We start from the raw sequence: 15,048 nt of genomic DNA, 5'->3' as shown, positions 1-15,048 counted from the left end.
TCAACTATGGCGTGAGCTCCTTCCAGCCTGGCTTCGGCTCTGTCGGGGGCTCCAGCTCTTATAGTCGCACCAAGGCTGTGGTTGTGAAGAAGATTGAAACCCGCGATGGGAAGCTGGTGTCTGAGTCCTCTGATATCCTGCCCAAGTGAACGACCCCTGGAGACGTTGCCAGCCTGGGCTCCTAAAGCTGCCCATGGAGGAGACATCTGTATGTCAGAGTACAGGAAAGGAGAGACCCACCAGAGGATCAGAGGCTTACCTCTCTAGCCACCCCCCAACTCCCCTCAAAACCCAGTTCAATTGTATTTTCCAAAATAAAGAAGCCTCAGCTGGCTCCATCAAAAAAAATGCTGTCTGAGATGATCAAGTCTCACAGGATACTACAGTTCGGACTTGATCATAATTATAAATTTCTTTAGGTTCCCATAAGATTATCAGCACCACAATTCAGCAGGAAGTAGCCTGGAAAACTATGACCATATCCCCTAAAAGATGGACTATGGATATTTTCCTTTGTTTAGAATGTTGGTTACAAGTTGTTATGGATAATGGTCAGGAGAAAAGCTAAACAAAGGCTAGTAGATTCAGAGTTCTTGTTCTTTAAAAAAAGGGGGGAGGGGTGCCGTGGGACAATGGTCTGTACCCTGTCAGTTGTATTTTAATAAAACATATGCTTTGAGAAGTGACCATTGAGCAGATATTAAGAGATTTATGACAATTTTGAGCTCCTGAACAAAGGATTTTATTTTATTTTTTTTAAAGATTTATTTATTTATTATGTATACAGTGTTCTGTCTGCATATATGTCTGCAGGCCAGAAGAGGGCACAGATGGTTGTGAGCCACCATGTGGTTGCTGGGAATTGAACTCAGGACCTCTGGAAGAGCAGTCAGTGCTCTTAACCTCTGAGCCATCTCTCCAGCCCTGAACAAAAGATTTTAAAACATTGTTTTCTATAAACAGATAGTCTCTAAGTTCCAGAAAGCCTGGCTTTTATGACCACTAACCACAAAATGTTAGTTTAAAATGTTTATACATTCAGGAGTATAGGATACAGTACACAATTTCTTTAGTAGTTTAGTTTTATAGCTCCTTTAAAATCCTTTATAGACTACCTCTCTAGATAGATAGCAAAATGAATGATTTTTTCTTTGCAGCTGCAACTTACAGCCCACCAATTAGGGAGTTGACTCCGAAAAAGATGCTCCTTCTTTGCTCTGTGACAATTTATTTAGAATTATTGCACGTGATTTGTCGGGATGACTTTGTTCTCTATCTTTTTTTTTTCAAGACAGGGTTTCTGATGTATGCTGTGAATATGTTTTATTGCCATTGGTTAATAAAAAAGTTGCTTTTGCCGGGCAGTGGTGGCGCACACCTTTAATTGCAGCACTCAGGAGGGAGGGCAGGTGGATCTCTGTGAGTTCGAGGCCAGCCTGCTCTACAAGAGCTAGTTCCAGGTGAAGGGCCTGGAGGGATGACTTTGTGGTTAAGAGCACTGGTTGTTTTAGAGGTGGATTCTACCCACAGCACCAGTTAACTAACTGTTAACTCCAGTTCCAGAGATCAATAACGCTCTTCAGCCCTCTACAGACACCAGAAACAGATATACACACAGGCAAATTACCCACACACATGAAATAATAATAAGAAGTAAGGTGAAGAGCAACTGAGGAAAACACCTGAAAGTTGATTTCTGGCGTCTATATTCACCGTACCCCTCCCCCCAACAATCATGGTTGTCCCTGGCAGTAATCCCAGTATTTGGGAGGTAGGGGTAGAAGATCAGAAGTTCAGGACTAGCTTTGAGTACATAGTGAATTGAAAGTCAGCCAGAGTTATGAGAGACCTTGTCTTTTTTTTTTTAATTGTGCATTGGTGTTTTGCTTGCATGTATGTCTGTGTGAAGGTGTTGGATCCCCTGGAAGTGGAGTTACAGTTGTGAGCTGCCATATGGGTGCTGGATATTGAACCTGGGTCCTCTGGCAGAGCAGCTAGTGATCTTACTGCAGCTATCTCTCTCTCGCTCCTCCACCCCTCTTTTTTTTTTTTTTTTGAGACAAGATCTCTTTATGCATTCTTGGCTGTCTTGGAACTTTCTATGTGTTATATGATATTTTGTTTGTGCTGTGACAAAGCTTGCCTGGAGACCAGAGGGTGGAGCGAGCACTAGTTAACCATAGAGTCCAGGCAGTGGTGGCACAACCTCTAGTCCTGGCACTTGGGTAAAGAAGTAGGAAAAGCAGGAGTTCAAGGCCACCCCGGGCTACAGGAAACTGAACCAGTATAATACAGAACTGAGTGGTGGAAGCTCACACCTTTGATCCTAGAACTTAGGATCCCATGCCTTTGATCCCAGCACTAGGGGGATGGAGACAGGAGTATAAGGCAGGTGAAGACAGAATCTCAGCACCCATGGAGGTCTGAGGATTTGTAGAGACAGAATTGCCCCCATTAGGTCTAAGGATTCAGAGAGGTAAGAAGTCTCTGGTGGGTAGCTACTCTGTGTCTCTGATCTTTTAGCTTTTACTCTTGATATCTGATTCCGGGTTTTTATTGTTAAGACTAATTAGAATCACTGGCCGGTGGTGGTGCACTCCTTTAATCACAGCTTTCAGGAGGCAGAGGCAGGTGGATCTCTGTGAGTTTGAGGTCAGCCGGGTCTACAAAGAAGAGAGTTCCAGGCCAGTCAGGGCTGATGCACAGAGAAACTCTGTCTCAAAACACCAAAAAAAAAAAAAAAAAAAAAACCAAACCAAAACAAAACAAAACAAAACAACAAAAAACCCAAAACAACAACAAAAACAAAAACCACCCTAAACCAAAAAAAAAAAAAAAAACAATTAATTAGAATCGCGCTTCAGATATGTAGATGGCCAGCCTGAGAGAACGTTGAGTGTGTGTGTGTGATTTATTTCAGACAGGGTTTCTCTGTGTAGCTGTCCTGGAACTCACTCTGTAGACTAGGCTAGCCTCAAACTCAGATATCTATCTGCCTCTGCATTCTGAGTGGTGAGATTAAAAGTATTCACCACCACTGTCTGGATCCTTGCCCTGCTTTTTAATGGGCATTTATGGGAGCAGCATTTATTGATTTTTTTTTAAAGAGCTATTTATTTACTATGCACACAGTGTTCTGCCTGCATGTACGCTTGCAGGCCAGAAGAGGGCACCAGATCTCATTACAGATAGTTGTGAGCCACCATGTGGTGGCTGGGAATTGAACTCAGGACCTTTGGAAGAGCGGCCAGTGCTCTTAACCTCTGAGCCCCAATCATTTTTTTTAATTGAAGGCTTATTTTTATTTTATTTTTTTAAGATTTGTTTATTTACTATGTATACAGCGTTCTGCATGCCTGCATGCCAGAAAAGGACACCAGATCTCTTTATAGATACCTGGGAGGCACCATATAGTTGCTGGGAATTGAACTCATGACCTCTGGAAGAATAGAAGAATAGCTAGTGCTCTTAACCTCTGAGCTATCTCTCCAGCCCCCAATAGGTTCCATTATGACGTTTCTTTTTTGTTTGTTTGTTTTTTGTTTGTTTGTTTGTTTTTCGAGACACGGTTTCTCTGGTTTTTAGAGCCTTTGATGGAACTAGTTCTTGTAGACCAAGGCTGGCCTCGAACTCACAGAGATCCTCCTGCCTCTGTCTCCCGAATGCTGGGATTAAAGGCATGCGCCACCACACAGTGTGATTCTTAAGTCCTTCGAAGGGCTAGGAACTGGTGGGCTCCAGAACTGGTAGGAGCCAGTGCTGGGATTAAAGGCATGCACCACCACCGCTCGTTATTTTTATTTTATATGTATGGATATTTTGTCTGAGCTATGTATATCTATGTACCATACATGTACAGTCCCCTCAGAGTCCAGAAGAGGGCACCAGATCCCCTGTTACCAGAAGAACAGAGGGTTGCGAAGCACCATGTGGGTTCTGGGAATTAAACCTCGGCAAGAACTGCTAGTGCTCTAACTATCTTTCCAGTCCTCCTCCTTTGATCTTATAGTGTTGAATTTCGGTTACAATATCAGGATATATTCGACAGGGGCATGCAGACATTGAAAGGTAAAGTATTGGTTCAGGACCCAAACCAAGTTCTCCGTACAAAGGAGTGACAGAGGGCAGGAAATAAAGAGACAGACAGGAGGATGAGGGGGGAAGTTTTATTTGCCCCAGAGAACAAAGGGCTACCTCTGGATGGAGAGGAAACAGATATGGAACTTAAGAAGATGGCAGTTTACAAAGGGGAAACCCTATGTTAGGATGAGGTGTTCAATTTTGATTGGGCATGTTAATTACGAGCTTTGATTGCTGGACTTTAATACTTTGATAGCTGGACTTTGGTAGTCAGCCTCAGGAAGAGGAAGTGGTCAAATAAGGAAACCGACCATGGTGGCTAGCTTTAGGAATGTAATCTAATGGTTTTGAGCAAGGCAGAGTGAATGGGAGAAGGGCCAGGCTTCCCAGAGCCATGCCGGCCAAGCTCGAGCTGGCCAGAGTCCCTTCAGTCATGACACCAGGTGGTTGGGACCAGCAAGCCGCTCAATGTAGACAATTTACCTCTAAACTTGGAGTCATCTGTTGTAAAACCGTTAGCTGGAAAATTATGGGAGAAGTTGTGAAGCAGAAGTTTTGTCTTGTTTTCGGTTAGAATTACGATGTACCTGAATGGCTAGCAGCCCTTTGCCTTATCGGATTAAGTCGGAAAAGACTGTGTCCTATTTTCTGCACACGAACTAACAATCAGTCTCCTTCCACTGGGGCAAGACCAGGACGAGCCCGGAGCACCTGGCGGAGCGTAAACCTAGGGATGTCATGTCAAAGCCTCCAGTACATCCAGCACATTTACGAGGATAGCACCAGAAAACAAGCCGCTACACCACGGGAGGCCAAACCATAACTCCCAGCAGGCCCCACGGGCGGGAAAGCGTGCCTTCTCATTGGGCAGGGGCTAGCAGCGTGCCTTTCCATTGGGCAGCGGCTCCACCAGCCGACAAAGCCCTTGCGCGCGGAGCACGGCGGGAGTGGAGGCCGCGGGATTTGCGTCCGTACTTCATCTCCCGGCGGGCCCCGCGCTGAAGGCGGTGGCGCGTCGCCTTTGTGGAAGCCGGAGCCCACCGGGAGGAAGTTCCGGTCTCCGCGACGCTGGGTCCGTGGCGGCCGCTGAGGAGGAGGAGCGGGTCGCGGGGGCTGCGCTGCTTTGGTAAGGGCCCAGGACAGGAGAGAGGGCGTGCCCGAGCTGCTGGGACAGGTTCAGCTGTCCGGACGGCTCCGGTAATCGTGGGCCCGCGCGGCCTAGAAGCCGTGACTTCGAAGACACGGGGCGGCCGCGGCCTCGCTCGCGAAGACAGCCTAGCGGCGGTGTGCTGAGGGAGGCGCTGCTCGCGGCCGGAACGCCCCGGAACGGTCGCGGGCCCGGGGCGGGGCTCGAGGCGGCGGTAGAATTACCGGTCCCTTCGCGGAGCGGCCAGCTGTGGGGTGAGGGACCAGCGCGAGGTAGCGGCTTCGGCGCTCCGTTCCGTGGAGCTGCAGGCGGGCTTCTCTCTTTCTCTTTTCCCTTGTGTTTGTGATCCACTTCGGAGACATCACTGGTTACGGAGTTCTTGTGCCCTGCAAGTAACCTTGGCCGCCCACCCAGACGCCCAGTCAGGAAGGTGCGAGAGCTCAGAACCGGGAGGCTGGCGAGGGTGACTGGTGGGGTCTGCACCCGTTGGGCGAATGTAGGAGGAGAGTGATATTTCCACATATTCCTGCTTTAGGTTCCTTTTGGCCTTGTAAATAATGCGTTTTAAACTTTAGAATTGACGTTGAGCTAATGAGTGTGGGGCTGCGTTTTTTAATGAAAAGAAACGGCTTGATTTGTAGGGCACATAACCTGGGGGTAGTTTTTTTTTCTTTTTGCACATTCTAGGCTTGCTTATTAAGTTCAGACTTTGAGACTAATTGGACTTTTGTTAGTTTCCCACTTCCCGTTGATTAAATATGCCATAGTTGCCAAGCTTGTGCGGATCAAAGGGAAAGGTGTCAAGGCGAGTAACAGTGACGATGTGGAGGGTAACGAGTGCTGTATGACCATCTTGAGGAAGCGTACAAGTTGAATCTAATGCCATCTCTGGTGTGCGAGCATACTTGTAATCCTGGCATTTAGAAGGATGAGGTAGGAGGATGTCAGGTTTGGGGCCATCCTAAACTGCATTGAGACACTTAAGAAAATTGAATCTGAATTTTAACTCCTTAAGTAGTACACTTACATAAATACTTACCTATGTTTAAAATCTATAGGATTACATATAAGTATATATAATCTATTTATAAAATCTCTAGGACAGGTAGGACTCAGTTCTGAGCAGTCATAACATCCTTGCAGGTCATTGAGTCCAGGGCTTTCTTTACACTTGCTAGGCAAGTTCTCTACCACCGAGCTGCAAACAGCCCCAGCCTCCTTACAGAAGTTTGTTACCAGGCTTGAGTGTATGGTTTTTGTAGCCCTTCACATAGGGAAGAATTTCCAATGGGAAAGTTATTGTCCCCAACAAACATTTTTTTTCTGTCTATTTGAGACAGGGTTTCTCATAATCTACTAGGCTTGCCTTAAATTCCTAATCTTTCTGCTCGTATTTTCAAAGTACTACAATTGATTGCTGTCGTTCCTTGCTAAGGAGAGCTTATATAATAATGTACTCTAAGCTAAAGTGTTCTGCCATTGTACCTTTCAGGGTACTTTTCAAACAAATTTGACATCATGCTTAAATGTATAAAATGATGTTATTGACTTGATTCAGAATCAGTAACATAAATAATAAAAGTATTGAACAGTTTTTATTTATTTATTTACTTACTTAAGACAGGGTCTCATGATACAGCTCTGGTTTGCCTGGAACTAGCTATGTAGACCAGGTTGGTCATGAACTTACAGAGATCTGCCTGCCTGTGTGTCTAGAGTGGTGTGATTAAAAATGCATGCCTACAAGCCCGGTCTGGGTGCCTTTTCTAACAGTTTTGTCGTGATGTGGAACTCAGTATAGTAGAGTTGATAACTGTAGGGTTTCAGAGATCAGACATTGAATCCCTGTACTCATTGGCATTGGACAAATTGTTTACCTTTCCCAAGTTTCAGTTCTTCATCTTGTGTGGGGTTGTTGTTTTGGTGAGATAGATTATTTATTGTGCTACTGGACAATTTTTGCATGTGATACCATGCCCAACTTCTGATACTAGAAATTGAACCCACAGTTCTGTTAATTTTAAGCAAGTGCTCTCCCATTGAGCTATGTAATACTTGTAATGCTCTTAGGACAATGTCTGGTGTGCAGAAAGTGTTCACTAAATATTAGCCACCACTATTGCTCTTTTTTCCTTTGAGATAATAATTTTACTCCCAGTTTTGCCCAGGATAGTGCAAACTTTATTCTGAGAGGTTGGGCAACTTGTGCGAGTTGGTTATTTCATTCTGCAAGGTTGCCACCATTGAATCTCCAAGATTCTCCTGTCTTCACCTCTTCAGTGCTGAAATCACAAGCATGAACCCTCACTCCTACCTTCTTATTGTTGGTACTGGCTATTGAACTCAGCTTTTTATAGTTGCTCAGCAAGCAGTTTACCAATTGAGCTTTTCCCCTAGCAGCCCCCTCCCCTTCCACACTAGAGTGAGATAGAGGCTCACTATAGCTCCCAGGCTCACAAAAGAGCCACAAGACTCTGCCTCCTAGTTTTGGGATTTAAAGCCTGTGCCACCAAGCCTGGCAACTTCACTTCTTTTTTTAAGATAGTTTCATGTAGCCCAGACTGGCCTGGAATTCCTACTCCTGCAGCCTTTTTCTTACAGACTACTGAGGTTATAGGGTATGTCACCTCACCCCACATTATACTGCTATTCTTTAAAATTATACCAAATGTATATTTTTATATACACTGTAACAAAACTTTACCCTTTAAGCCATTTTAAAGTTTACAGTTCAGGGCGGCATTAGTTAACAGTCACAAACCATTGCAACCAAGAATGGCTGTTGCTAAAACTTTTCACCTCATCTGTCAGAAACTCTGTAACCTGAACAAGTAACTTTCCATGTAACCCTTGGTAACTTTTACTTTCTCTTTGCGTTTGTGTTTCAAATATAAATGAAATGATACAATATGGTCCTTTCTGTGTTTGGCCTGTTTGGCTTGGTATAATCGTTTTAAAGTTGATTGATAGGATAGTATGTATCAGAATTTTATTTCTCTTCTAATTAAATGGTATTTCATCCTGTATAGAGTACCTAAAAACAGATTAATTTTTTAAATTTTTAACTTATGGGCTGGAGAGATGGCTCAGAGGTTAAGAGCACTGACTGCTCTTCCAGAGGTCCTGAGTTCAATTCCCAGCAACCACATCACAACCATCTGTAATGAGATCTGGTGCCCTCTTCTGGCCTTCAGCATACATGCAGACAATACTGTATACATAATTAATAAATAAATCTTAACAACAAAAAGACAGAACCAATTGCCTCTGGGGGTGAGAGTCCCCTTTCTTTGAAATTGTTTAATCAGAGGCAAGATATATATTCTGTTGAAGACATGATGAAAAGTTGAGCTAAATTTAAAAAAAAGAAAGAAAATATTTTTTTTTAATCTTATGTATGTAAGTCTGCATGTGGGTATGTGCAAGGGAGTGTAGATGCTTATGGAGGCCACAGGCATTGAACCCCATAGAACTGGAGTTACAGGCAGTTGTCACCTGATGTGGATGCTGGTCCTCTGCAAGAGAAGTGAATGAAAAATGGAATCTATGCCCTGGCATTGCTGAAACATGCATGGGCAGCCCGTGCATGGCAGTTCTGTTCAACTTGTCTGTATTGGGTTTTATGGTCTAAGTTGATGAGGATGACTGACTAGGTCTCTTCCTCAAGAGGGCACCAGATCTCATTGCAGATGGCTGGGAACTACCATGTGGTTGCTGGGAATTGAACTCAGGACTTCTGGCAGAGCGGGCAGTGCTCTTAATTGTTGAACCATCTTTGTAAGAGTAGTACTCACTTTTAACTAGTGAGTCATATCTCTAGCCCTTAGAATACATTAAAGAAAAGAAAATCTAGGGGACTGGAGAGATGGCTCAGCTGTTAAGAGCACTGCATGCTCTTCCAGAGGTCCTGAGTTCAATTCCCAGCAACCACATAGTGGCTCACCACCATCTGTAATGAGATCTGGTGCCATTTTCTGGTGTATAGGAATACATGGAGGCAGAACACTATGTACATAATAAATGAATAATTTTTTTTTTTGAGACGAGTTTCTCTGTGTAGCTTTGAAGCCTGTCCTGGGTCCTGGCATTAGCTCTGTAGACCAGGCTGGCCTTAAACTCAGAGATCCAACTGCCTCTGCCTGCCCGAGTGCTGGGATTAAAGAGGTGCACCACCACGGCCTGGCTGAATAAATCTTTTTTTTTTTGTTGTTGTTTAATCTAGTCATCTATTTTTTGCTGTTTTTTTGTGTTTGTTGTTTTTTGAGACAGGATTTCTCTGTGTGGCCCTGGCCAACCAGGAGCTCCCTCAGGCTGGCCTTGAACTTAGATTCTTCTGCCTTCCCAGTCTTTTGTTTGTTTTTATTTTTTGTTTTTTCTTTTCAAGACAAGGTTTCTTTGTGGAGCAGCACTAGCTCTCCTGGAACTTGCTTTGTAGACCAGGCTGGCCTCTAATTCATAGAGATTCACCTGCTTCTGCCTCCCAAGTGTTGGGATTACGGGCCCGCGCCACCTCCACCCAATTTCCACAATCATCTATTTTAACATTTGGCTGTAGTAAATAATGCTTGAACATTGATATACAAATATAGTTTGTTCAGTTTTTGCAATGTTCTGTCAAACTAAACCTCAGATTTTAAGCATTTCATGCTAGGCAAGCATTTTACTACTAAGCTAAAACCCCCACTCCAGCTCTATTTTAACTTTAACCTTTATTCTTTAAAAGTAATAATTATTTTTAATTTGATATTTTAAATAATTAAATTTAGATATAATAATAACATTGGTGTTCCTAGTCTCACTCTGGACCCTTACTGTCTTGGAACTAACTTATTATTAAATCTCTGACTGTAGATACCATATATATGATATATGTTTAAAAATATATATTATTTTGTATTTTTGAAATATGGTCTCATGTAGCAGCCTGAGCCTTGAAGTCACTACGTAGGCATAACTTCTGACCTCTTATCTCGCAAGTGCTGGAATTCCAGTGATGTACACCTCCTATTGCATGGTGATATACAACTGTAATCCCAGCACTTGGGAGGCAGAGGTAGGGGGTTGCTGTAAGCCTGAAGAGGGCCTGGTTTTATTTTTATAAACAATCAAGTTTCAAAACAAAAACCATATGATCCCACTTTCTCTTCTATCAGGTTCAGCGTGGTCAGATTTATATTGAGGTCTTTAATCCATTTGGACTTGAGTTTTGTGCACGTAGATAGATATGGATCTGTTTTCATTCTTCTACATGTTGAAATTCAGTTATGCCAGCACCATTTGTTAAAGATGCTTTCTTTCTTCCATTGTATAATTTTAGCTCCTTTGTCAAAAATCAGGTGTTCATAGGTTTGTGGGTTAATATCCGGGTCTTCGATTCGATTCCATTGGTCAACATCTCTGTTTTTATGCCAATTCCAAGCTGTTTTCATTACTGTAGCTCTGTAATAGAGTTTGAAGTCAGATGGTAATGCCTCCAAAAGTACTTTTATTGTAGATTGTTTTGGCTATCCTGGGTTTTTTGTTTTTCCATATAAAGTTGATTATTATTCTCTCAAGGTCTGTGAAGAATTTTGTTGGGATTTTTATGGGGATTGTATTGAATCTATAGATTGCTTTTGGTAGAATTGCCATTTTTACTATGCTGATCCTACCGATCCAAGAGCATGGAGATCTTTCCATTTTCTGGTATCCTCTTCAATTTCTTTCTTCAAAGACTTAAAGTTCTTGTCAAATAGATCTTACACTTCCTTGGTTAGAGTTACCCCAAGATATTTTATGCTATTTGTGGCTATCGTGAAAGGTGATGCTTCTCTGATTTCCCTCTCTGCTTCTTTATCCTTTGTGTATAGGAGGGCAACTGATTTTTTGGAGTTGATCTTGTATCGTGCTACATTACTAAAGGTGTTTATCAGTTGTAGGAGTTCTTTGGGCTCTCTGAATGTGGCTGACAATGAGGGCTGACTGAGAAGCCAAGGACAATGGCACTGGGTTTTGATCCTACTGCATGTACTGGCTTTGTGGGAGCCTAGTCTGTTTGGATGCTCACCTTCCTAGACCTGGATGGAGGGAGAGGACCTTGGACTTCCCACAGGGCAGGGAACCCTGACTGCTCTTAGGACTGGAGGGGGAGGGGAAGGGAAATGTGAGGAGGTGGAAATTTTTAATTAAAAAAAAAAACATATGATCCAACAATTATACTTAGGTGTATCCAAAGGGATTAGAAACGTAATCTTAAAAAGTTATTTGTGTCCATGCTCATCCACTAATATTCATAAAGTAAGAAAGCAACCCAAGAACTAATTGATAGGTGAATGGATGAGCAAAGTGATTTCTTTATGTATGTTTATACTTTGGAATATTAATTAGCCTTAAAAGGGAAGATAAACATCTTGTAATTCCAGCCCTCCTAAGCTCGTGGGCCAGCCAGCCTGGTATTTGCAGCACCAACCAATACAGAGACTTGTTTCAAAGAAGGTGGCCAGTGAAGAACTACACCTGAAGTTGTCTTTTGGTGTCCATAGTAGTACCACGGCACACATGCACCTGTGCTTAAATGAATGCATATATGTATATATACACCATACACATACATACAAAGAATATTTTTACAATTTTTGTTATTAGTTAAATTTATGTATATGGGTGTTTGGCCAGCATGTATGTCTGTATACTATGTGTGTGCGTGGTGCCCCAGGAGACCAGAAGAGGTTGTTGGATTCCTGGGACTGGATTTAAAGAATTGTGTCTTGAGAATTGAACCCAGGTCTTTTGAAGAGTAGCAAGTGCTCTTAACTACTGAAACATCTTTTCAGATCAAAGATAAGATTTTTTTATGTGCTTTTTGTCTGTATGAATATTTTCCTGCCCTATGTTTATGTTGTCATGTATGTGCTTGGTGTTTGTAGAGATTAGAAGGGAGTGTCAGAACTGGAGTTGCAGAAAGTTGTAAAATGCCATGTGAGTGTTAGGAACCAGACCCAGATTCTCTAAAAGAGAAACAAGTGCTCTAACCATTGAGCTCCAAGGTAAGATGTTTTTAAAGTGGAAACTGGGGGCTAGAGAGATGGCTCAGAGGTTAAGAGCACTGACTGCTCTTGCAGTGGATCCTATTTCTATTCCCAGCACTCACATCAGGCAACTTACAACCAGACAGTGCTCTTCATCAATCTCTCCAGCTTCCCCCACCCCAATTTAATTTTAAAGGATGGTCACTTTGTTATGTTACAAAATGGCTAGATTTTGAAGATTGTCATGGTAAGTGAAATCAGTCAGAAGAAAAGTACTGTATGATTTCTGTTGTTGAGGAACTAACTCAGCCAGGTATGAGTTAGTCCCAGCACTCTAGGTAGAGGCAGGTGAATCTCTGAGTTTGAGGCCATCTTGGTCTAAAGAGTGAGTTCCAGAACAGCTAGTGCTACACAGAGAAACCCTGTCTCAAAAACAAAACCATAGGTCATATGGAAGTGGTTGCCAGGAGAAGGGCAAGAGAATAATGGGAAATTACTGTTTAATCCATAATTTTACAAGATTAGAAGAGGTAAGGAAATGGATGGTCCTGATGGTTGTACAACATTATACGTGTATTTAATACCACTGGAATGAACTGTATACTCAAAAATAATTAAGATGATAGGTTACAGTTCATTATTTTATCTCAATAAAAAAAAATTGGAGAGGCTAAGGATGTTGGTTTGGTGCTTGCCTAATATGCAAAAAGTCTTGGGTTAGAACCCTAGTTTTTAGTAACATTTGTAATCCCTCTTTCAGGAGGGGGAAGTGGGAGGATCAGAAATTCAAGGCCAGCCTGGGCTAAGTAAGGAAGATCTTATTGAAAAACAATTAGGGGCTGGAGAAACAGACAGTTCAGTGTTCAGAAAATGTCTCCTGTTTTGCAGAGGACGTGAGTTCAGTTCCCAGCACACAAAAACTCCTGTAACTCCAACTCCAGGGGGATCCACTGCCTCTGACTTCCTTGGACATTTGTGCTCCTGAGTGCTGGGATTAAGTTTTACTTACTTATTTTAGTCAAGGTCTTAGGTAACCTAGACCTTGTTGTAACAAGGCCTCAAACCCTGTGTTGTGACATGGAGGGGGGGCCTGCTTGTTGTTGGGGTTTCTGTCCTGCCTGTACCCCCAGCTGTTTAGCCCCAAAGAAAATCACACATAGATCTCTATAAGTTATAAAGCTGATTGGACCATTAGCTCTAGCCTCTCACTGGCTAACTTTCACATTTTTCTGATCTATGTTAGCCATGTGGCTCAGTACCTTTTTTTAGTGGGGCAGATCACATCCTGCTGCTTTGGTGTTCTGGGCAGGAATGGGAGTAATCAACTTTCTCCTTCCCAGAATTCTCCTGTTCTCATTACATCATTTCTACTTCCTGTCTGGTTTTCCCGCCTGGCCAATCAGCGTTTTTTTGAAACATGATTGACAGAATACAGACAATTCTCCCATGCCACTGCGTAGCCAAGGAACTTGTTTGGGGGGTTTTTGTTTGTTTTTCTAGACAGTGTTTCCCTGTGCAGTTCTGTTTGTTCTGGAACTCACTCTAAACCAGGCTGATCTCCAATATCTGTCTGTCTCTGCCTCCTGAGTCCTGGGATTAAAGGTGTATGTCACCACCACTTGGCATGAACTTGTTTTTTTTTTTTTTTAATTATCTTATTGTATGTGTGTGAATGTTTTGCTTAAATGTATATGTGTATACCCTGTGTGCTTCTGGTGAGAAGGTTGGAGGAAGCCTCAGATCCTTTAGAACTGGAGTTGTAGATGGTTATGGGGCACTATGTGGATAATTAGGTCTTCAGAAAGAGCAACAAGGTCTCCGATCTGCTGAGCTGAGTCTTCAGCCTGATCTCAGACTCTTTGTCTTCTTGTTTCTACCTCTCAAGTGCTAGGATTATAGCCACCACACCTGGCTCTTGTGTTGCTGTTTCTTTTTGACACAGAATTTTACTGTATAGTGGGCAGGCGATGGTGGTGCACGCCTTTAATCCCAGCACTCGGGGAGGCAGAGGCAGGCGGATCTCTGTGAGTTCGAGACCAGCCTGGTCTACAGAGCTAGTTCCAGGTCAGGCTCCAAAGCCACAGAGAAACCCTGTCTTGAAAAACCAAACAAACAAACAAAAAAAAAAAAAAAAGGAATTTTACTGTATAACTCTAGCTGGCTCCAACTTTTGGTAGTCCTCCTCTCTCCCTCTCCCTTCTCCCCCCCCCTCCTCCCGCTTCTTATCTCCCTCTCCTTTCCCCTCCCCCTTTCTCTCACTTTAGGATTACAGGTTTGAGCCATCACGTGCTGATTAACTCGGAAACCAGACTGGATTCTGGGGAATTTGATTGCTAAAATGAAACTAAGGAACTGAAAGAAGGTCATGATTACTAATGTAGCTTATAGGCTTGCCCTCTCTCCAAACTAGCTGAGCCATTTTCAATGTGAAATTTATTTTCTTTTTACTTGAACTTTCATAGCTCTCATTTGGATATTTATACTACTAGCTCCAGGATTTGCACTACAGTTACTTCACATAGGCATGTGTTGTTGTCTTCAAAATTCACTACAGGGCCCTTGTATTCTTTGCAGTGTATAGATTGTGATGGGTATGGGGTATGGTATGTAAGCTAGACTAATATTTGTCTTATGGGGATAATGGTTCTAAACCATTATTTTTAGAACTAGTTGGTATGGTAGGTAACTTAATGACTCCTTAGATTATTCTGACCTTTATGTCTGTGGTCATGCTGTTCATGCATCAACATTTCAGGTTCTATTTACACTTCGGTAATAGGGGCTGGACAGATGGCTCAGTGGTTAAGAGTACTT

At 42.8% G+C, this 15,048-nt stretch overlaps 1 protein-coding gene across 1 annotated transcript in view; it reads left to right on the top strand.

Moving 5' to 3' along the window:
* The first annotated feature begins 5,072 nt into the window (after positions 1-5,072).
* Rbm6 (RNA binding motif protein 6) overlaps positions 5,073-15,048 on the top strand; it is a 94,000-nt gene continuing 84,024 nt past the window's right edge. Inside the window, exon 1 of the mRNA XM_050139543.1 lies at positions 5,073-5,206. The gene's annotated coding sequence lies outside the window, so the exon portion shown is untranslated. The remainder of the gene's footprint in view (positions 5,207-15,048) is intronic.

This window comes from Alexandromys fortis, unplaced genomic scaffold, assembly GCF_014885135.2.
Source record: "Alexandromys fortis isolate MF-2015 unplaced genomic scaffold, M_Fortis_MF-2015_v1.1 scaffold_36, whole genome shotgun sequence".
In the NCBI taxonomy this organism is placed as follows: Eukaryota; Metazoa; Chordata; class Mammalia; order Rodentia; family Cricetidae; genus Alexandromys; species Alexandromys fortis.
Note: the sequence above shows the minus strand (reverse complement) of the source record. Positions and strands in the feature narration are given on the sequence as shown.